Source organism: Gymnogyps californianus, unplaced genomic scaffold (assembly GCF_018139145.2).
Source record: "Gymnogyps californianus isolate 813 unplaced genomic scaffold, ASM1813914v2 HiC_scaffold_71, whole genome shotgun sequence".
NCBI classification, from domain to species: Eukaryota; Metazoa; Chordata; class Aves; order Accipitriformes; family Cathartidae; genus Gymnogyps; species Gymnogyps californianus.
The window spans coordinates 258,235-283,092 of NW_026114464.1; positions in this window are offsets into that span (position 1 = coordinate 258,235).

A 24,858-nucleotide genomic window follows, 5' to 3' on the forward strand; every position below is an offset into this window, starting at 1 on the left:
GTCAAAAGCTGTTAACTGAAGCTTTTTCTAAATAACATACTTTTAACAGTTGAGTTCTGCAAAGTTATGCTATAAACATATGTCTTAATGGAATTAATAGATGTTCTTATAAGATTTTCAGGCTAAAACTTTCAGACATTACTTTTCCTTGCAAATGAAAAAATATGCATCTGTGTAGGTTTATTGCTGTAGGCAGGCTTGTTTCTATATTAATTATTTTCTTACAGTTTCTAACTTTGTTTTGCATGACTGATTTTATAATTTTTCTTAAAGATATACAGTCAAATCTCTTAAGTTTGATACTTTCAGCAAAGTCAGATTGCATCTAAATGAAAAACATGAACCACAATAAATAGTGACCGACAATATACTGTCACGCAAAAGCTTGTGAAATGGAAGATGAGTGAGATAAAATGTCTAAGTACAGAATGTATTCATAACAGGGAAGGCTCGTGGCCATGAATTTAAGGTGATGTACTGGGTCTGGCTGGGATGGAGTTAATTTTCTTCATAGCAGCCCATATAATGCTGTGTTTCAGATTTGCGTCCAACACAGTGTTGAAAACACACCAATATTTTGGCTATTCCTGAACAGTGCTTACACAAGGTCAAGGCCTTCTCTGTTTCTCACTCTGCCAGTCCAGGTATTGGCTAGGGATGGGCAAGAGGTTGGGATGGGACACAGCCAGGACAGCTGACCCCAACTGACCAAAGGGATATTCTATACCATATGACATCATGCTCAGCAATAAAACTGGGGGGGGTGGGGGTGGTGTGAGTTTTTTCCAAGGTGGATGTTGCTCAGGACTAGATGGCCATCGGGCTGCTAGTGGGAGGTGGTGAGTGATTGCCTTTGCATCACTTGTTTCTTTTTCCTTTCTTTTTCCTTCACTTATTAAACTGTCTTTATCTCGACTCATGAGTTTTTCTCACTTTTGCTCTTCCGATTCTCTCCCCCATTCCACTGGATGCGAGTGATCGAACAGCTGGTGGGTGCTTAGTTGCTGTCTGGGGTCAACCCACCACAGTCCTTTTTGGAGCCCAACATGGGGCCCAAGGAGTTCAAGATAATGACAGATTTGATCAGAGTGTGTTAGACTGAATTTATAGTTGTTATACCTGTTTAGCTGTTATTTGGCAGTTTGTTACTTGCTGTTGCTGGTCATGATGTTGACTTCTTTGTTCTCGATACTGGTTTATTTGTTCCCTCACCTGCTCCATGTCATGCTCCCTCTCTTGCTATACATCAAACTCCAGGGCTTGTTAATGGCTGCTTTTGACTTTTCCTGTTTGCTGTGCTGTTTATCACTTTGTTTTGCTTTGCCTGGGAGAGCTACGATAAAAGCACTGGCTTTGAGCCTAATCTGGTATTTGGGCCCTGCATTGCTGCCGTCCCAGTGTTGTCCCAAAAATCAGGCTTCTTTCACCCAGTGTGCAAAAAAGCCGATTAACACACAGAGTCGAGATATTTGTTTATTTCATGTCTGCGCAGAGATGGGTGCTAGGTGGTAACTCCACAAAGCTAGCACGCCTGGTTAACACACGGTAAAGCATTTTATACCTTTCGAGCAACAGTTATCAGTATTTTTACAGTTTTGCTGAGTTACCCTCGTTCCTATTGGCTCTCGCAAGCCTCATCTCCACTTAAAGTCGCAGCATCCTGCTTTTTTACTGCGCATGTTCTGTGAGGAAGGGGCTTCTGTTGGTAGGGGGCTCTCCCTGCCTGAGGGCGGGTTTTCTAGTATGTTAATTAGGATAGTTCACTCACAGTTCAAGTAGCTCTTTGGTTGCCCCTGTGCTTATCTTGGTATGTCTTTACCCACTGACTTATGGTGTCATCTTGTTTCTCTTCTCAAGGTCCCGCCTCATTAACTAAGTAGCATCCTTTCTTTTTGTTTCTCGCATATCTCCAACAATTCCCCCCTTTGAGACTTAGATAAATAGTTCTTTATTTTAAATAAGTCTCACTTAGATATTTTCATTCTAAAACTTCAGTCTCTGGGAGATTTCAAAATGTTCCAAAACTGCTCATAGGTTCCTTCCCATTGACATATGTCTTGCTGGAATTTTTTCCTGTCCTTTATAGGGAAGTTTTCAAGTTTGAGGGATTTATCTCCCTCTGTCATGAGCGTGCATACCCTGGGTGATTGCATTAGAGCAATTTGCTTCATCATGTGCCAAACCTTAAAATACAGTATGATTATAAGCAGTAAACATAAACATGTTAGCAATAACAAGATCACAACAGGGTGTAGCATGAGATTAAGAATGCCTGTTGTCTTGGGTGACCATCCAAGGAAGGCTTCCCACCACCTATGTTCTCCATCTTTCCTCACCCGGTCCAAAACACGATGTATCTCTTCTGTGTCATGGTGAATGGTGATGAAAGTCTTTTGTCCCTCTTCTCGGGCACGTTCCAGCAACTGGCGTAGATCATTATGTTGTAAAAATTTTTTCACCAGTGTGAGATCCATCCCAATGGAAGTAAGCAATAGATCCTTAACTAAAGTATAATTGGATTGTATTAGCTGATAAGTCGTAACTGGAGCTGAATAGTTGAAATCACATCCTATAATGTTAGTAAAGTTACAAATGCAAGTATTTGAGTGATTTTTTATCCCGACAGTAATATTATCTACAACTATAAAATTACATAGAGTTCTTATACACACACATCCTTTCCCAATGTATATGAGTACAGTTCCAGGGATTTCTTTCGGATGTATCTCAAAGTGACAAACATTTTCCCCAGTGTCAAGACAAGTGTCTTGAGCTTTGATGGTATTACTTTTGCAAATAAATCCCTGTTGTTCCCGTACCACACATGCATCAACTTCAACAGTCTGCCATCTGTTATTGTCTCGTTGGGCCCATACTCTATGCTCTAATGGATAGAGTACAGTCCCATTGTGATTTAAGCCTAACGCAATGATCGGGTAGATGGTTTTTACCGATGCATTCTGTATGGTTACAACAAAGGCCGTGGCTTTGTTATCGATAGGATTGTGAGTGAAATTGCCCAGATACCACCATGACTGGAATTCTCTTTCAAATGCAGTTGCCTTTTCCCAGATTATTTTCCGAATTTCAGTAGGTAAGGTGCCGTCTTCACCTTCTCTTACAATTGCTGCTATTGTATATTGCACCCACAGTTGAGCCTGGATACAACTAAGAGCTAGAGAAATATTATTTTGGGCTATACCAAGTGCATCTATGATTATTGGTGGTCCTTTTCATTAACCCTTTCCCGCTGAGGCAATATATCAGATAACAGCCATTGATGAGTTCCTAAAGCTGACAGGGAGGATCGCAATGGATGTTCTAATTTTTTTAGATCATGTGTGGCTGTACTAAGTTTGTCTGCAAGTACTTCAGCATCTATGCTGTTTAAGACTCCCAATCCTGTCCCTATGATACCAGTTACATCTCTTTTTACTCGATTTGGAAGGGTAAGAGACTGCCCATGTAACCATGCTAACTATCCTGTATAGGATGTACTTATGAATGGTGAACAGGCTGGTTTAACTGCAGAGATATTAATCTGCATTGATAGTTCTACCCGTTTGAGGGACCATGATGGATTAAACAAAAGTCGTTGTTGTCCAACCCTTTTAATGACATATGGTCCAACTCTAGCTATCTGGGGGGTTATTTCCTTTAGTAATATCCTAATTACTTCCCTAGCCCCATTGTTGCGACAAGGGAAAGTCTCAGGCCATCCGGAAAACGTATCCACTAGAACAAGTAGATACTTACGTTGTCCACATTTTGGTAATTCAGAGAAATCTATTTGCCAGTATTCCCTAGGGGTTATTCCTCTTTTTACGTCACCTGCTGGCGGCTTTCTTTGTGTTTTGGGATTATTTACACAAGTTTCATCTCTTTGCTATTATATCTGCATTTGTCTGCATTTTTGGCCCTACAGCGTATCTCTTAACACTGCTTATCATAGCATTGGCTCCCATGTGAGTTTCTTCATGTAGTTTCTTGAGGAGAGCTTCCATCGTTTTCTTTTAATTTCATCAAAACTACTCCGACACTCTGGAGTCCCTTCTAACAACTCCCCACAAGGCCCTTTGTGGCTGCGTATAAGGGCTTGGCTGTAAGTCCAAAATTGGGGAACCATATCCAGCAGAATCCGGCTATTCCCAGAAAGTTTAGCAGACTTACTGTGGCTTCCGTACAAGTCTGTTCTGTATCTGCTCCAATTAAGATATCGTCCACATACTGTAAGAGAGTAACATTATCATTATTAGTTCGCCATTGTTCTAATTCTTTGGCCAGTACTTCACCGAACAAAGTGGGACTATTTTTAAATCCCTGGGGAAGAACGGTCCAACACAGTCGTCCTTTCCTTCCAGTAGTCGGATTCTCCCATTCAAAAGCGAAGAGTGTTTGACTCTGTTCATCCACTGGAATGCAGAAGGCGACATCTTTTAGGTCCAACACTGTAAAATAGGCATTGTTTTTGGGTACAGATGCTAACAAAGTATAAGGGTTAGACACCGTAGGATGTATGTCTTTGGTTATCCAATTTATAGCCCTCAAGTCCTGCACTAATTGGTAATCCTGGGAGTGAGGCTTTCTCACCGGTAAAACCGGTGTATTGTATTCAGATTGACATTCTCTGAGCAGTCCATATTGAATAAAGGTATTTATCAGGGCTTCGAGGCCCTTGCGAGCTTCCAGCCTAATAGGATATTGATGCACCCTTACTGGTTTTGCCCCCTCTTTTAGTTCTACTTTAATCGGACTCACATTTTTTGCTTTACCTGGGTTTTTTTTTGAAGCCCATACCAGGGGAATTACCACATTTAATACAGCATCTGGAATATTCTCTTCAATTTCTTCCAGTGTTTCATCTGTCAGCAAGCAGATCTGAGCTCTCCAGGCGGTTTCAGGTGGGATATGGAGCTGTACAGCATTCTTAGAAAAGGTTACTTGTGCATTTAGTTTGCATAATAAATCTCACCCCAATAAAGGTAGGGGGCATTCTGGCATGTATAGAAACTCATGAATTAATTTAGCTCCCCAGTTGTGCATTCCATTGGTTGTAAAAATGGCCTTACTGTTCTTTTTCCCGTTGCCCCAACAATAGGTATAGTTACTTTACTTAGAGGTCCTTTACAAGTGGTGACTACTGAATGAGTAGCCCCACTGTCAATTAAAAAATCTATGGTCTCGTTCCCCAGCTTAACTGGAACCAGGGGATCAGCTGGGGAGACTTTAATGTTCTCCCCCGGTCCCCTTCATTCATTGTCTGAATCTTATAATAAGATTAGCATTTTCTGCATGATCCCGTTCCTTTGGCCCCTCTCGTTTCAGACATTCATTCTTCCGGTGTCCCTCCTGTTTACAGACCGCACACTGATTTAGCCCTAAAGGGGTTTGGTTTTGCAGACCTCTTCCCTGCATTATTGCACCACATCCTCCTCTTCCTTTACCTCTTCCTCTACCCTTCCTTCTGACATCATTTCCATTTATTGCCGCTGCCAGCAAAGATGCGTGCAACTTCATTCTGTTCTGTTTTTCTTTTCTTTCCCTCTCATCTTGATTGTCATAAACCTTATACTCTATCAATTGTGAGATCGACATTCCCCCAGCTCCATCAACTTTCTGCAACTTTCTCCTTATATCCTGAGTCGACTACCCAATAAACAACATATATTGAACATCCTCTGATTTGCCTCATCGTCCGGATTCAAGTCCGTCCATTTTCTAGCTATCTCACATAGCCTTTCGTAAAAACCTATAGGTTTCCCTATAGGATGCAACAGATTGTTTCCAATTTAACAGGTCGGAGGTAGTGAACAGAACATGTATAAAAACCAGCAGTCCTTCTCCTCCCACCGCCTGTCTCAGGGGAGCCTGTACAACTGGTTGAGCATGCCCTCTAGTCCGGCTGGAAATGGGGCTAAAATTCTCATTGCCTGATTGTAAATTAGGAACGATTGGCGATTGTCCGGCACTACTTTTGTATAGAGGTGGGGCTGTCGGGACTAACAATTGCACATCTTTCTGCTCTTCTCCCCCTGCAATCTTTCTATCATCACAGCCTATGCAACAACCACTCTCCTTTTTTTTCTCAGAAGCTGTATACATCACTAGGTCAGTCTTTAGCTTACATTTTTCCCGAATATCAGATTTTCTATACAAAGTCATAAAGGCATCAACATAAGGTACGTCGTCGCATTTCCCCATCCAATGGCAAAATGACATCAATTGTCATATAGCATTATAGTTTACCGATCCATTTTCTGGCCAGACCTCATCGTCACCCAATTTATAATTTGGCCACCATTGATTTTCATTTCATTTTATCTTTAGTCATCGGATATCCCCCAAACTTATTCCAATTTTTCAAAATACACCCCAAAGGGCTACAGGGAGGAATCACGGATTGGCTTGCTCCCATTTTAACCGAATTTACCTATTTGCCGGCTTTGACTCCCTTGGTCAGTAATTACCACTGCTGACCCCCCTTGGTCAGTACCGCTCTGACCCCCCTTGGTCAGTATGCGCACTCAGTTCTGACCCCCCTGGTCAATTAAGGCAACCCTTGCCGAACGTCTACATGCCACTTTATGCGCCCCACCGGCGACTTTATGCGCACTCGGCTCTGACCCCCCTGGTCAATTACGGCACCCGTTGCCGAGCGTCTACGTGCGACTTTACCCTTTAACCTTCCATGGGAGTCATTGAATTTGTAATTAAATTTTATACTCACCAATGCAAGGATTCATTCCCCTTTCACCCTGATACAAATATCTCTGGTTGGCGTTGCACCTTTGAGTCGCTTGTCGCCCCGACTTCAGAGAGAGTCCGGAGGAGTCCCCGATCAATAGGTCGGTGCATGCTGGAGCTCAGTCTGGTCCGGTCCGGTCCGCTGTCGGGGATGGCAAGACGATCTGGGCAAGGCCTTATGGCTGTCCCATCTGGGTCGCCAAAATGTTGTCCCAAAAATCAGGATTCTTTCACCCAGTGTGCAAAAAAGCCGATTAACACACAGAGTCGAGATATTTGTTTATTTCATGTCTGCGCAGAGATGGGTGCTAGGTGGTAACTCCACAAAGCTAGCACGCCTGGTTAACACACGGTAAAGCATTTTATACCTTTCGAGCAACAGTTATCAGTATTTTTACAGTTTTGCTTAGTTACCCTCGTTCCTATTGGCTCTCGCAAGTCTCATCTCCACTTAAAGTCGCAGCATCCTGCTTTTTTACTGCGCATGTTCTGTGAGGAAGGGGCTTCTGTTGGTAGGGGGCTCTCCCTGCCTGAGGGCGGGTTTTCTAGTATGTTAATTAGGATAGTTCACTCACAGTTCAAGTAGCTCTTTGGTTGCCCCTGTGCTTATCTTGGTATGTCTTTACCCACTGACTTATGGTGTCATCTTGTTTCTCTTCTCAAGGTCCTGCCTCGTTAACTAAATAGCATCCTTTCTTTTTGTTTCTTGCATATCTCCAACATGGGGGTCTCAGTCTCTCTGTCAGTATCTCTGTCTGTCTCTTTGGGGATCCCAGTCTTTTTGGGGGTCCTGATTGTTATGGAAATTATGCATGCCAGCCACCGTAACAGGGTTCGACTCTAGGTTTCTGCTGAATCAATAAGCCAAAAAAGAGATTCTTCTATAAAGTTCCTTTTATTAATAGCGCTACAGCTCAAGCTGGGTGCCTCCAAAGAGGGACCTCGAACAAAGAAATCCCTGGGCAATTATACCCTTACAATCTAAATTCCCCACCCCTCATGCGACAGTTCGGACCAATAGTAATATTAAGGTCTGGGGTCTTCTTGCTTTTTATTGGTTTGATTTTTTTGCTGTTTCATTACTAAGCGGTTGCTAAGTGGTCTTCTTATACAATATACAGTGGTTCTATATCCTGTTTCACATCCTCTTAGGTTGGTTTCAGCTGGTTCTGTAGTTAGCTATTCGGCATGTTGTAATATGGTTTTTACAGTTCATATACCACAATCTATAGGCTTTGTCTACTCTAGCTATTAATGTTTAAGCTGCTAGTGCTAAGTTTCAACTAACTTTTTCTACAACATGGTCTTTCTGACAGTCCCGGTCTCTTTGATGGTCTATATGTGTCTCTGTCTGGGTCTCATTCTCTCTGTCTTGACACCAGTCTCTCTGGGGTCCTGGTCTCTCTGGGTCTCTGTCTGGGTCTCATTCTCTCTGTCTTGACACCAGTCTCTCTGGGGGTCCTGGTCTCTCTGGGTCTCTGTCTGGGCCTCAGTCTCTCTGTCAGACTCTCCAGGGGTCCCATTCTCTCTGTCAGTCCTGGTCTCTCTGTCGCTCTCTCCATAGGTCTCTCTCACTCTTTCTGTTTCCCTGGTCTCACTGTCTGTGTCATGGTCTCTCCGCCGCCCCCCCCCCCCCCCCGTGTCTCTGTGTCTCTCTGTCCCAGTCTCTCTGTCTGACTCTCTGGGGGTGTGTGTCTCAATCTCTCTGTTGGTCTCTCTGGGTCTCTGTCTTGGTCCCAGTCTTTCTTTCTTGGTCCTAGTGACTCTGTCTCGGTCCCAGTGTCTCTGTAGGTCTCTGTCTGGGTCCCAGTCTCTCTGACAATTGGTCTGGGTCTCAATCTTATGGTCTGGGTCCTGGTCTCTCAGTATCTCAGCCTGGGTCTTGGTCTCTCTGTCTCTCTTTCTGGGTCCTGGTCTCTCTGTTGGTCAGTCTTTCTGTAGGTCTCTGTCAGACTCTCTGGGGGGTCCTGGTCTCTCTGTTGATCTCTCTGGCTCTCTGTCTGGGTCTCAGTCTCTTTGCCAGTCCCTCTGCAGGTCCTGGTCTATCTTGCTCCATGTCTATCTGGGGGTCCTGATCTCTTGGTAGGTCTCTCTGTGTTGGAGATATGCGAGAAACAAAAACAAAGGATGCTATTTAGTTAACGAGGCATGACCTTGAGAAGAGAAACAAGATGACACCATAAGTCAGTGGGTAAAGACATACCAAGATAAGCACAGGGGCAATCAAAGAGCTACTTGAACTGTGAGTGAACTATCCTAATTAACATACTAGAAAACTCACCCTTGAGTAGGGAGAGCCCCCTACCAACAGAAGCCCCTTCCTCACAGAATATGCGCAGTAAAAAAGCAGGACGCTGCGACTTTAAGTGGAGATGAGACTTGCGAGAGCCAATAGGAACGAGAGTAACTAAGCAAAACTGTAAAAATACTGATAACTGTTGCTCGAAAGGTATAAAATGCTTTACCGTGTGTTAACCAGGTGTGCTAGCTTTGTGGAGTTACCACCTAGCACCCATCTCTGCGCAGACATGAAATAAACAAATATCTCGGCTCTGTGTGTTAATCGGCTTTTTTGCACACTGGGTGAAAGAATCCTGATTTTTGGGACAACATTTTGGCGACCCAGATGGGACGGCCATAAGGCCTTGCCCGGATTGTCTTGCCGTCCCCGACAGCGGACCGGACCAGACTGAGCTCCAGCGCGCACCGACCTATTGATCGGGGACTCCTCCGGATTCCCTCCGAAGCCGGGGCAACAAGCGACTCAAAGGTGCAACGCCAACCAGAGATATTTGTATCAGGGTGAAAGGGGAATGAATCCTTGCATTGGTGAGTATAAAATTTAATTACAAATTCAATGACTCCCATGGAAGGTTAAAGGGTAAAGTCGCACATAGACGCTCGGCAATGGGTGCCGTAATTGACCAGGGGGGTCAGAGCCGAGTGCGCATAAAGTCGCCGGTGGGGTGCATAAAGTGGCATGTAGACGTTCGGCAAGGGTTGCCTTAATTGACCAGGGGGGTCAGAACTGAGTGCGCATACTGACCAAGGGGGGTCAGAGCGGTACTGACCAAGGGGGGTCAGAGTGGAAATTACTGACCAAAGCGGTCAGAGTGGTAATTACTGACCAAAGCGGTCAGAGTGGTAATTACCGACCAAGGGAGTCAAAGCCGGCAAATAGGTAAATTCGGCTAAAATGGGAGCAAGCCAATCCGTGATTCCTCCCTGTAGCCCTTTGGGGTGTATTTTGAAAAATTGGAATAAGTTTGGGGGAAATCTAATGACTAAAGATAAAATGAAAAGATATTGTAATCAATGGTGGCCAAATTATAAATTGGGTGACGATGAAGTCTGGCCAGAAAATGGATCGGTAAACTATAATACTATATGACGATTGATGTCGTTTTGCCGTTGGATGGGGAAATGGGATGAAGTGCCTTATGTTGATGCCTTTATGACTTTGTACAGAAAATCTGATATGCGGGAAAAATGTAAGCTAAAGACTGACCTAGTGATGTATACAGCTTCTGAGAAAAAGGAGAGTGGTTGTTGCATAGGCTGTGATGATAGAAAGATTGCAGGGGGAGAAGAGCAGGAGGATGTGCAACTGTTAGTCCCAACAGCCCCACCTCTATACAAAAGCAGTGCTGGACAATTGCCAATCGATCCTAATTTACAATCGGGCAATGATAACTTTAGCCCCATTTCCAGCCGGACTAGGGGGCACGCTGAACCAGTTGTACAGGCTCCCCTGAGACAGGTGGTGGGACCGGAAAGACTGCTGGTTTTTATACATGTTCCGTTCACTACCTCTGAGCTGTTAAATTGGAAACAATCTGTTGGATCCTATAAGGGAAACCCTGAGGGAGTACATCAACTATTAGAAACTATAATGTTAACACATAATCCCAACTGGGGAGATATACAGGCTTTGCTAAATACGTGCTTTACAGCAGAGGAAAAGAGAATGGTGATTGAAAGGGCCAGGGAAGAAGGGGAAGGAGAAACAGGCAAGAAGATTCTGAGGAGTTTCTGCCTACTAAAAGGGACCCAGAATGGGATCCTAATAGGGGAGGAACGAGGGTTCAACTGAAGCAGTATCAGCAGGTGATACTATATGGGGTTCAGCATGGAGTGCCTAAATCGAAGAATGTGTCTAAGCTTTATGAGGTAAGGCAGGGTCTGGAGGAAAATCCATCTGCCTTTTACGAAAGGCTATGTGACGTAGCTAGAAAATGGATGGACTTGAATCCGGATGATGAGGCAAATCAGAGGATGTTCAATATATGTTGTTTATTGGGTAGTCGACTCAGGATATAAGGAGAAAGTTGCAGAAAGTTGATGGAGCTGGGGGAATGTCGATCTCACAATTGATAGAGATAGCATATAAGGTTTATGACAATCGAGATGAGAGGGAAAGAAAAGAAAAACAGAACAGAATGAAGTTGCAAGCATCTTTGCTGGCAGTGGCAATAAATGGAAATGATGTCAGAAGGAAGGGTAGAGGAAGAGGTAAAGGAAGAGGAGGATGTGGTGCAATAATGCAGGGAAGAGGTCTGCAAAACCAAACCCCTTTAGGGCTAAATCAGTGTGCGGTCTGTAAACAGGAGGGACACCGGAAGAATGAATGCCCAAAATGAAAGAGGCCAAAGGAACGGGATCATGCAGAAAATGCTAATCTTATTATAAGATTCAGACAATGAATGAAGGGGACCGGGGGAGAACATTAAAGTCTCCCCAGCTGATCCCCTGGTTCCAGTTAAGCTGGGGAACGAGACCATAGATTTTTTAATTGACAGTGGGGCTACTCATTCAGTAGTCACCACTTGTAAAGGACCTCTAAGTAAAGTAACTATACCTATTGTTGGGGCAACGGGAAAAAGAACAGTAAGGCCATTTTTACAACCAATGGAATGCACAACTGGGGGAGCTAAATTAATTCATGAGTTTCTATACATGCCAGAATGCCCCCTACCTTTATTGGGGTGAGATTTATTATGCAAACTAAATGCACAAGTAACCTTTTCTAAGAATGCTGTACAGCTCCACATCCCACCTGAAACCGCCTGGAGAGCTCAGATCTGCTTGCTGACAGATGAAACACTGGAAGAAATTGAAGAGAATATTCCAGATGCTGTATTAAATGTGGTAATTCCCCTGGTATGGGCTTCAAAAAAAAAACCCAGGTAAAGCAAAAAATGTGAGTCCGATTAAAGTAGAACTAAAAGAGGGGGCAAAACCAGTAAGGGTGCATCAATATCCTATTAGGCTGGAAGCTCGCAAGGGCCTCGAAGCCCTGATAAATACCTTTATTCAATATGGACTGCTCAGAGAATGTCAATCTGAATACAATACACCGGTTTTACCGGTGAGAAAGCCTCACTCCCAGGATTACCAATTAGTGCAGGACTTGAGGGCTATAAATTGGATAACCAAAGACATACATCCTACGGTGTCTAACCCTTATACTTTGTTAGCATCTGTACCCAAAAACAATGCCTATTTTACAGTGTTGGACCTAAAAGATGTCGCCTTCTGCATTCCAGTGGATGAACAGAGTCAAACACTCTTCGCTTTTGAATGGGAGAATCCGACTACTGGAAGGAAAGGACGACTGTGTTGGACCGTTCTTCCCCAGGGATTTAAAAATAGTCCCACTTTGTTCGGTGAAGTACTGGCCAAAGAATTAGAACAATGGCGAACTAATAATGATAATGTTACTCTCTTACAGTATGTGGACGATATCTTAATTGGAGCAGATACAGAACAGACTTGTACGGAAGCCACAGTAAGTCTGCTAAACTTTCTGGGAATAGCCGGATTCTGCTGGATATGGTTCCCCAATTTGGACTTACAGCCAAGCCCTTATACGCAGCCACAAAGGGCCTTGTGGGGAGTTGTTAGAAGGGACTCCAGAGTGTCGGAGTAGTTTTGATGAAATTAAAAGAAAACGATGGAAGCTCTCCTCAAGAAACTACATGAAGAAACTCACATGGGAGCCAATGCTATGATAAGCAGTGTTAAGAGATACGCTGTAGGGCCAAAAATGCAGACAAATGCAGATATAATAGCAAAGAGATGAAACTTGTGTAAATAATCCCAAAACACAAAGAAAGCCGCCAGCAGGTGACGTAAAAAGAGGAATAACCCCTAGGGAATACTGGCAAATAGATTTCTCTGAATTACCAAAATGTGGACAACGTAAGTATCTACTTGTTCTAGTGGATACGTTTTCCGGATGGCCTGAGACTTTCCCTTGTCGCAACAATGGGGCTAGGGAAGTAATTAGGATATTACTAAAGGAAATAACCCCCCAGATAGCTAGAGTTGGACCATATGTCATTAAAAGGGTTGGACAACAACGACTTTTGTTTAATCCATCATGGTCCCTCAAACGGGTAGAACTATCAATGCAGATTAATATCTCTGCAGTTAAACCAGCCTGTTCACCATTCATAAGTACATCCTATACAGGATAGTTAGCATGGTTACATGGGCAGTCTCTTACCCTTCCAAATCGAGTAAAAAGAGATGTAACTGGTATCATAGGGACAGGATTGGGAGTCTTAAACAGCATAGATGCTGAAGTACTTGCAGACAAACTTAGTACAGCCACACATGATCTAAAAAAATTAGAACATCCATTGCGATCCTCCCTGTCAGCTTTAGGAACTCATCAATGGCTGTTATCTGATATATTGCCTCAGCGGGAAAGGGTTAATGAAAAGGACCACCAATAATCATAGATGCACTTGGTATAGCCCAAAATAATATTTCTCTAGCTCTTAGTTGTATCCAGGCTCAACTGTGGGTGCAATATACAATAGCAGCAATTGTAAGAGAAGGTGAAGACGGCACCTTACCTACTGAAATTCGGAAAATAATCTGGGAAAAGGCAACTGCATTTGAAAGAGAATTCCAGTCATGGTGGTATCTGGGCAATTTCACTCACAATCCTATCGATAACAAAGCCACGGCCTTTGTTGTAACCATACAGAATGCATCGGTAAAAACCATCTACCCGATCATTGCGTTAGGCTTAAATCACAATGGGACTGTACTCTATCCATTAGAGCATAGAGTATGGGCCCAACGAGACAATAACAGATGGCAGACTGTTGAAGTTGATGCATGTGTGGTACGGGAACAACAGGGATTTATTTGCAAAAGTAATACCATCAAAGCTCAAGACACTTGTCTTGACACTGGGGAAAATGTTTGTCACTTCGAGATGCATCCGAAATAAATCCCTGGAACTGTACTCATATACATTGGGAAAGGATGTGTGTGTATAAGAACTCTATGTAATTTTATAGTTGTAGATAATATTACTGTCGGGATAAATAATCACTCAAATACTTGCATTTGTAACTTTTACTAACATTATAGGATGTGATTTCAACTATTCAGCTCCAGTTACGACTTATCAGCTAATACAATCCAATTATACTTTAGTTAAGGATCTATTGCTTACTTCCATTGGGATGGATCTCACACTGGTGAAAAAATTTTTACAACATAATGATCTACGCCAGTTGCTGGAACGTGCCCGAGAAGAGGGACAAAAGACTTTCATCACCATTCACCATGACACAGAAGAGATACATCGTGTTTTGGACCGGGTGAGGAAAGATGGAGAACATAGGTGGTGGGAAGCCTTCCTTGGATGGTCACCCAAGACAACAGGCATTCTTAATCTCATGCTACACCCTGTTGTGATCTTGTTATCGCTAACATGTTTATGTTTACTGCTTATAATCATACTGTATTTTAAGGTTTGGCACATGATGAAGCAAATTGCTCTAATGCAATCACCCAGGGTATGCACGCTCATGACAGAGGGAGATAAATCCCTCAAACTTGAAAACTTCCCTATAAAGGACAGGAAAAAATTCCAGCAAGACATATGTCAATGGGAAGGAACCTATGAGCAGTTTTGGAACATTTTGAAATCTCCCAGAGACTGAAGTTTTAGAATGAAAATATCTAAGTGAGACTTATTTAAAATAAAGAACTATTTATCTAAGTCTCAAAGGGGGGAATTGTTGGAGATATGCGAGAAACAAAAAGAAAGGATGCTATTTAGTTAATGAGGCGGGACCTTGAGAAGAGAAACAAGATGACACCATAAATCAGCCGGGTAAAGAAATACCAAGATAAGCACAGGGGCAACCAAAGAGCTACTTGAACTTTGAGTGAACTATCCTAACTAACATACTAGAAAACCCGCCCTCAGGCAGGGAGAGCCCCCTACCAACAGAAGCCCCTTCCTCACAGAACATGCGCAGTAAAAAAGGAGGACGCTGCGACTTTAAGTGGAGATGAGACTTGCGAGAGCCAATAGGAACGAGAGTAACTCAGCAAAACTGTAAAAATACTGATAACTGTTGCTTGAAAGGTATAAAATGCTTTACTGTGTGTTAACCAGGCGTGCTAGCTTTGTGGAGTTACCACCTAGCACCCATCTCTGCGCAGACATGAAATAAACAAATATCTCGGCTCTGTGTGTTAATCGGCTTTTTTGCACACCGGGTGAAAGAATCCTGATTTTTGGGACAACATCTGGGTCTCGGTCTCTCTGTCAGTCTCTCTGGAGGTCCCGGTCTTCCTCTGCCAGTCCGTTTGTGTTTCTGTCTGAGTCCCACTCTCTCTGGGGGTCTGTATTGGGAGCCTTGTAGAAGACATTGTATTCGAGGATTTAGTGATACTGAACGGGCCATGTCTGCTCTATTGGGCTTCATGCTTAGGGCTTGAGAAGCCTTTATGTTATTAGTATAATCTGTAACTTATATTATTGGGAAAGGTAAACTGTATGTATGTGGATCAAGGGGTGGAATGTAGCAATCCTGACCGAGAGACTGTTGCACGTTTAGGAGTTAGTGATCCACATACCAGTTAACCTGAGCAGGTGCAGGTCTGTGCTGTGCTGCACTGTGCTGTGCTGCACATACAGCATGGCCTCCAGGCCTGTGTTATGCTGCACAAATTCCCTGGCCGCAGGGTAAACTTAACCAGCTCATTGTAGTAGAGGATCCTGCAGTCAGCTCTGGGGCTGAACAGGGCTTATGCAAGGAACCAAAGAGAAAATGTCATTCTAAATAGTAAAAGGAAAACTTAAATTTCAATTTCAAGGCAAATTTGGGCTTGTTTGAGCACAAGGATACTCCCATGGTAGTTATAGTATTCCTAGAAGTGAAGCTGGCTAGAAAGAGAAGTCCAAATGAGGTAAATTTACTAAGACAGATGATCAAATTGCAAGTGACTATTGTAAGCAGTGAGATCTAAATGATGTTCCTGGATTGCTAGTGTGAATCCTTTAAGAATAAGGGAACTTGGGTTCTGATTGCTTTTAGCAGCATCATAAATGATGCACGTTCTGGCATTAGAAGGTTACCTGATGTTCTGCACAGGGGAGGTACGGGATTCTTTCTGGACTTCAATAAGAAAGGCACAACAGCAAATAGTGTAATAATAAAATTGCTTTAATAATAGGATAGAAATGGGAGGAGAAATATAGATAGTGAGTAAATCTTACATCCCTTCAGATGCTGGGAACCCTGCTTTCATGCAGCATTGGACGGACTCCTGGTGGACAGCCACGGCACACTGCGCAGATCCCATCCATGGAGAGGTTCGCCCTCTCCTTTATACCATGGCTCCTTATATCTAGTGTAACAAACAAAACTATCCCTCTTGTTTTGGCAGGTAGGAATGCTATCTCTTTCTTAATGCTCGCCAGAGCATATCTAGCAACATGTATCTAGGAACTGTATCCAGGAACAGTACATATCCAGAGCCTTCCAGCATGATATACCCGGGGTTATACAGCAGTCACTCATGCTAACATAAGAGTATCTCAAGCCTTAAACACAAGACCCAATATGGCTGACAGAGCCTGTTCAAGATGACTAACTCCTCAAATATAATGTCTCCTGCAAGACTCCCTACACACTCCACCCCTTGATCTTGAGCACAGCCATGCTCGCCATCTAATAAAAGGCCATTTTTATCAGTTATATTAACAAGCTGCTTAGCAACATCGTGTTCGTAACTCCCCTGCAGTAGTGATTTTATATCTCAAGGGATCACAACTAATGCAGGAGTAATTTAAGGCGATCATAATTGACTGTGCCTTAGGGGATACCAATATAGTTGTGGTACCATTTGTCCAGTGCAATATGACACCACCTGCTATTTGCTGTAAGTTCGTTCCACATCCTTGGCTCTCTATCACCTTCACAATGCAGGCTTAAATTTTGACCTTGAGCCCCTACCAGCCATCAGGCACCACTCACCATTCCATGTTCACTTAAACATTGACATCTTAGCTCCCAACAGAGTCCATCGTCCTAAATGATATACCAGGCAGGTGAGGCCTTGAACATTGATATAATTTGCAGGCTGTCAATGTTAAGAGTGGCTGCCTCCTCCAGCAGCTCTGGCCCAGGACTCCCTCCTGTCCGGCCGCTGGAGCCCAGCCCAGCGTGTCCTGGGACCCAGGGTCTCTGCCCAGGCTGAGGGACACAGCTTCCGCTTTCCCATTTGCAGGTTCAACCAGTAGCAAAGCTGAGCATGTATCCCAGAGGCGCACACACATCGACACACACAGGACACTGACACAGCTGGTCACACAGACTGCCACAGACAAGGCACTGCCTTCAACAGCACCTACTTACAGGAATCACATCAAACATAAGTATAGACAGCCACATCCCCTTCCTCCTCTTTGACTGGTAGAGGTAGAAGTTCACTAGTGAAGGCACATATACAACACTCTCTAGATTCACAAGCACACACACATTCGGGGATCCCCTGAGTACTGGCACAGCCCCTCTGTCTGCCTGGTACCCCTGACCAGATCCCGGGCCCTCTTACCTGCTTCGCAGGTCCCCTAATCACTGGCTAGTCCAGCTTGATGCTTGCTAGCAAACACACATGCACTCACACACTTGTCCCACAGGCACTCCACACTCACAAGTCCCCTCAAATACCAGCATGGACCCTCTGCCCACCTGATACCCCTGTCCGGATCCAGGGCCTCATAATCGCTGGCTAGTCCAACTTGAAGTTTGCTAGAGAATTACATGTGCACACCTCCACTGTGGCGGGTTGACCCTGGCTAGATGCCAGGTGCCCACCAAAGCCGCTCTATCACTCCCCTCCTCAACTGGACAGGGGGAGAGAAAATAAAACGAAAGGCTCATGGGTCGAGATAAGGACAGGGAGATCACTCACCAATTACCGTCACGGGCAAAACAGACTCGACTTGGGGAAAAATTAGTTTAATTTATTACTAATCAAATTAGAGCAGGATAATGAGAAATAAAACCAAATCTTAAAACACCTTCCCCCCACCCCTCCCTTCTTCCCAGGCTCAACTTTACTCCTTATTTTCTCTACCACCTCCCCCTCCAAGCGGTGCAGGGGGACAGGGAATGGGGGTTTGGGTCAGTTTATCACATGTTGTTTCTGCTGCTCCTTCCTCCTCAGGGGGAGGAAGACTCACACTCTTCCCCTGCTCCAGCATGGGGTCCCTCCCACGGGAGACAGTCCTTCACGAACTTCTCCAATGGGAGTCCTTCCCATGGGCTGCAGTTCTTCATGAACTGCTCCAGCATGGGTCCCATCCACGGGGTGCAGTCCTTCAGGAACAGACTGCTCCAGCGTGGGTCCCCCACAGGGTCACAAGTCCTGCCAGCAAACCTGCTTCAGCATGGGCTCCTCTCTCCATGGGTCCACGGGTCCGCAGGTCCTGCCAGGAGCCTGCTCCAGCATGGGCTTCCCACAGGGTCACAGCCTCCTTCGGGCATCCACCTGCTCCAGCATGGGGTCCTCCACGGGCTGCAGGTGGATATCTGCTCCACCGTGGACCTCCATGGGCTGCAGGGGGACAGCCTGCCTCACCATGGTCTTCACCACGGGCTGCAGGGGAATCTCTCTGCTCCTGCGCCTGGAGTACCTCCTCCCCCTCCTTCTTCCCTGACCTTGGCGTCTGCAGAGTTGTTCCTCTCACATCTTCTCACTCCTCTCTCTCTGGCTGCAACTGCTACTCCCCTGTAACTTCTTTTCCCTTTCTTAAATATGTTATCCCAGAGGCACTACCACTGTTGCTGATTGGCTCGGCCTTGGCCAGCAGCGGGTCCGTCTTGGAACCCGCTGGCATTAACTTTATCGGACATAGGGGAAGCTTCTGGCAGCTTCTCACAGAAGCCACCCCTGTAGCCACCCCCCGCTACCAAAACCTTGCCACGCAAACCCAATACAGGTGCCCAGCATCTGAAGTGACATAAGATTTACTTGCTATCCATATTCCTCTTCTTATTCTGTCTTATTAAAACAGTTATCTTAGTAAGCCATTTGTTGTTGGGCCTTTCTTACTGAGATCCAGAAAGAACCCTACACCGTCTCTCTCTCTCTCACCTCATCCCTTCCCCGCTGGTACAGAACACATGGTCAGAGCAGTAGGAGGTGCTCCATGTCAGAGCAGGTACAGCCCTGAAGGGACTGTGGCCCGTGGAGGGCCCACACCAGAGCAGAGGAAATGAGTAAAAGGGAAGGAGCAGTGGAAGAAGAGTGAGAAACAAGGGGACACTGAAGGGACTGAGTGTAATGTGTGGCAATAACAAGGGGAAGGGAGACTAGGAAGAGGGGAGGAGCAGTGTCTGGAGTGAAGTTGAGCCTGGGAAAGGGGGAGGAAAGGTGTTTTCCCTGAGTGTTTAAATGTTTGTCTTCTTTGTTTCCCAATACCTCAATCAGTAATTAAATGTTTATGTTAATTGGCAATAAATTAACTTAAATTCTCCAAGTTGAGTCTGTTTTGCCCATGACAGCAATTGGTGAGTGATTTCCCTGTCTTTATTTCGACCCATTAGTTTTCTTGCTCCTATTTTTCCTATTTTCTCTCCTGCTGGTGGGGGGGTGGGTGAGCGAGTGGCTGTGTGGGTGCTAGCTGCAGCCAACTCATGACAGTGAGCCAGAGCGTGATCGAGAGAATGAGGAAGAACGCAAGAGCAAGTGAGAGTGAGTGCGAGCAAGAGACTATAAGTGAGCAAGAGAGAGAGTGAGGAAGCAAGAGCAAGAGACCATGAGCGAGGCAGCATAAGCAAGACCATGACTGAGAGAACGTGAGGAAGAGTGAGAGTGAGCAAGATCAAATTAACACAAGCAAGAGTACGAGGGAGAGAGAGTGAGATGGAGGGGGGGGAGAGGGCATGACTGAGAGAGTGTGAGCAAGCAAAAGACTATAAGTGAGCCAGAGTATGACTGGAAAAGCATGGGAGCAAGAGAGCACGCAAGAATGTGAGAGCAAGTAAGAACAAGCGTGAGACTGTGAGCAAGCAAGAGAGCGCAAGAAAGTGCGCATGAGTGAGAGAATGTGGGTGAGACAGCAAATGAGATTGCAAGCAAGCCTGAGGGCAAGTGAACGAGACTGAGTGCAAGCAAAAGCACGACCGAAGGAGCGCAAGAGGGAGAGAGCACGAGTGAGAGCAAGAGAGTAAGAATGAGCAAGAGTGAGAGAATGAGAGCAAGATTGAGCGAACAAGCAAGAGCATGAGGGAGAGCGCAAGCAAGGGAGCTCACAAGAGAGAGTGACTGAGAGCGAGCACAAGAGTGTGTGTGCACAAGAGAGCACAAGTGTAGAGGGAGGGAACATGAGTGCGCACACAAGTGGGTCAGAGAGTGAGCGAGAGAGCATGAATTCAAGAGTGAGTGAGACTGACAGAGCGAGATAGCATGAGTGAGAGCAAGTGACAGAATGAGAGCAAGAGAGTGAGAATGGGAGTGAGAGCATGCGAGCAGTAGTAAGAGAGAAACTTGACTTGAACATAAGAAACTTTTTTCATTGTGAAGATGGTCAAATTCTGGACTAGGTTGTTCAAAGAGGTCGCAGAGTCTCTCTCCTTGGAGATATTCAAAACCTGACTGGAAAAGACCCTGAGCAACCTTCTCTAGTTGAGTCTGGTTTTAGCAGGGGGGGTTGAACTAGAGTATCTCCAGATGTCCCTTCCAACCTCAACTATTCTGATTCTGTGATCCAAGGATATGTGGATAAATAAGATTCCAAGATAATTTCTGAAGTGTTTAGTAATTTCAGTATTGTATGACTAAAAATCATGTTTATTACTGCTATTAGGTTGGTAATTTTTCAAGGTGAGATCATACTTTTCAGGTTATAAATGGTTTATTTTATGCTGCATTTTGAAATACTGCTGCTTGACTTTTTTCAGTGCTGTACTATAAATCAGCCCAGTAGTAAAGGAATTCTTATTCATATCAGGTGATGTTTTTAAAAATGGGGAAGAAGTTAAGCTTATAATTTTGAATGAAGATAAACTGTCTTGAAGCTCTTACATTCTGGTCACATCTGGTTTATTTGATTAGTCCTTTAAGAAAATAAATCAGATGAAAGTGTGCACAGTACACATCATAGTCAATGTATATACCTCTAGATGTGTAACTATGTACAGAGAATTCTTTCCCTGGTATTTCTTTTTTTGTCCTTTTTTTTTTTCCATCTCACTAACCATACATGCTCATGCTTCTGTTATGCCTTCTACTTTTTCATATATTTTATTATTTTTAAGGGAAAAAAAGTAAATTATATTTTGGTAATATGTTTCTAACTTCTCAGCATCTTTATAAAGCCAGTTTGACCCTTAAATCATTGGGGTTTTTTGTTTTGATTTTTTTTTTCTTGAAGTTGCTATCTGTCTATCTGACCAAGTGCAATGCAGTAGTTAGACTAGCAAATCACACTCAAAAATGCTAAATGCTGGGATCTCGTGCTCTCTGGGCAAGAAAAATATTATGTTGGATAGTCAATTAGTGGGATTTGGGGTAACAAGCCAGCAAACACACATTGTAAGCACATGCCTCTGTAATGTTCCTCTGTAGAATATTTCACAAGAACACTCTGAGTTTTACTTCATTTATAATTACACAAATAAATCCTCAGAAAGTATTGGTGATGCAGGAAAAGTATAAGGCAATCAAAAATAAATTAGATTCGATTCCTGTGTGCTGGCAGTGGGGCAACTATGAAGGCAAGTTAGGGAAAAACTCAGGTGAAGTCAGAGTACGAGTAGAGCCTGTGCTCTAATTCAGGGACTATAGACAGTGGTTATGAAAGGCATGAGCCTTGCTCATGGATTGGAGGCTAATTCTGACTCCTCCATTTCTGTTCCTGCAATCCCTCCAAAAAAAAAGGGAAGTACTTCATAGCTTTTAAAGCATTCAAAGGGCAATCTTAGGAATTATTGCAGACTGTCTTAATTGCCAAAAAACAACTTCAGATGAGAAATGCAGCATAGTTTCATAGCCTCCTGAACAATCCTGGTATTTTTCTTTTCTAGGACACAAAGCTGGAATCCTGTTAAGCATCACTGAGTGGTTGCAAGAGAGAACAAGTGTGCAACAGATAGTCTTCCTACTTTTTCAGTCCTCCCTAAATTGGGTTTGAGAGTGCTGTTAAGGATGTTAAAAAAGCACCAAATCCAGTAGACAGACCAATGCATTCCTTCTTCCTGGCCACTGAAGGCCAGCCTGGTGTACTCTAAGACTTGGGAGGTCTCTCTGTCCCAGTCTGATGAATGCGACTGCTGTTTCTGTTTGCAGGTCTGGCCAGTAGTGAGGCTGAGCATGTATTCTGGAGAGGCACATACACAAACATGTGATACTAACACAGGTGGCCACACGGTATAATAGACAGAGCAGTGCCTTTAGCAGCACTCACATATAACATGACCAGAACTCACATAAAATATTAAGTACAGAGCACCAAATCCCATTCCTTCTCTCTGGCTGATCAGGATTGAAATTCACTAGTGAAAACACACACATCCTCGCTCTCTAGATTCACAAGCACACACACATTCATGGATACCTTCAATATTAACATAGGCTATAAGTCCATCTAATATCCATGCCTGGGCCCCTTACCTGGTGTGCAGGGTCTCCTCTTACTCACCAGCTAGCCCAGCTTGATACTCACTAGCAAACAGATGCATGCACTCACACACTTGTCTCATGCACTCACACACTTGTCTCACAAACACCCCCACAATCATGGAGCCCTTGAATATTAGCACAGGTTTTCAGTCCACCTAATGTCCATGCCTAGCCCCTGCCCCCCCCCCCCCCAGCCACTTGTCTCAGACCATGAGTCTTTCCAGATGTGGGTCTTCTACTTGCTGGCTAGTCCAGCTTGAAGTTTGCTAGCAAATTACATATATGCACAGGATGAAATTTACTGGAGAAAAATAAAAACACCTAGGTGTGACCATCAACAAACCCCTACAATGGAAGAAGGCTCAGAAAAGATAGGCAAAGGTGATGTGCTCAAGAAGCTCAGAGAATAATGTATCTATCTTCCTAAGACAGCCAGACCAACATGGGGGAAGGGTATATGTGGTTCAGCCCAACATAGAGTATAAAAATCAAACAACCACCAAAATGAACTTTGAAGACAGCAATGGGCTTGAGCTGGCTTCAACCCATTTATTCTCTCCCAGCGACTGGGGATGTGTGGTGGTAAGCATATAGAGACTGGTAATGGGAATCACATTTGTATTGTGATCCAACTGTACATTGCAATTGCTATATTGTGCTTGTATTGTTATTTCAGTATATTGCAGTATCACCGCTAAATCAAAATGCCATGTAATGTCAAATACTTACAAATAAGTAAACAAAATGCCATGTAATGTCAAATACCTACAAATAAGTAAATTTGCTATTAAACATTAAACCCTCCTCTTCTGGAATATGTAAAAGAACCTGTTCAGAGAGTATTGGACTCTGACATTAATAGGCAAGTAGACTGGGGGTGGACAAGCATTTGGGAGGGGACACAGCCAGGACAGATGATCCAAACTGACCAAAGGGATATTCCATACCATATGATGTCATGCTCAGCAATAAAACTGGGGGGAGACTTTTTCCAAGGTAGCTGTTGCTTGGAGACTGCCTGGACATCAGTCTGCTGGTGGGAGGTGATGAGTGATTGCTTTTGCATCACTTGTTTTTTCTTTCTTGTTTTTTTCCTCTTCATTTATTAAACCGTCTTTATCTTGACCCACAATTTTTTCTCTCTTTTGCCTTTCCGATTCTCTCCCCCATCCTGCTGGGTGTGAGTGATCGAATGAGGTGAGGGCTTAGCTGCCGGATGGAGTCAACCCACCACAGTCCTTTTTGGCACCCAAAAAGTCCTTTTTGCGCCCAACATGGGGCCCAAGGAGTTCAAGATAATGACAGATTTGATCAGAGTGTGTTAGACTGAATTTATAGTTGTTATACCTGTTTAGCTGCTACTTGGCAGGCTGTTACTTGCTGTTGCTGGTCATGATGTTGACTTGTTTGCTCTGGTTTATTTGTTCCCTCACCTGCTCCATGTCATGCTCCCTCTCTTGCTATACATCAAACTCCAGGGCTTGTTAATGGCTGCTTTTGACTTTTCCTGTTTGCTGTGCTGTTTATCACTTTGTTTTGCTTTGCCTGGGAGAGCTATGATAAAAGCACTGGCCTTGAGCCTAATCTGGTATTTAGCCCCTGCATTGCTGCTGTCCCAGTACTCCGGGAACCATCTCGTGGAGACAATTAACAATTACACCTTCCTCCTCCTCTCTGAGTCACTTTGTGGGGGAAATGAAGAAAAGCACCTTCCCCTTCTCCTCCGGAGTAGAGGTTTTCTGCCTTGTTACAATGGCCCTTCAGTTTCTTGAACATCCAAGAATGCTCATATTGGTGTGCGTCATAAATCTGATTTTGGCTTTTCCTAAGTTTAACCAACTGCTTGGGAATGCCACGCGGGGATGTGCCCTGAGGCAGTCAATTCATGGGTGGCAAGGTGCATGGGAGAATTTGGGCAGGTACCTAGAGAGTGATTTTCACCTCCAATTGTTTGGGATTTCACACCCGAACAGATGTGGAATCCTGTTGAAGTGACAGAACACTTGAAGGAAGGATGCCTTGCCTATAGCAAAGAGATGCAACAACTTCTCGCACTGTGCTGGGGCCTGACTGATGCCTACTGAGCCTGGCCAGCACCCTCAAAGGAGCGAGAGGGTGTCTGGATCTGAGGACATACAAACATTGTGGCTAAGCCAGAGACCCAAC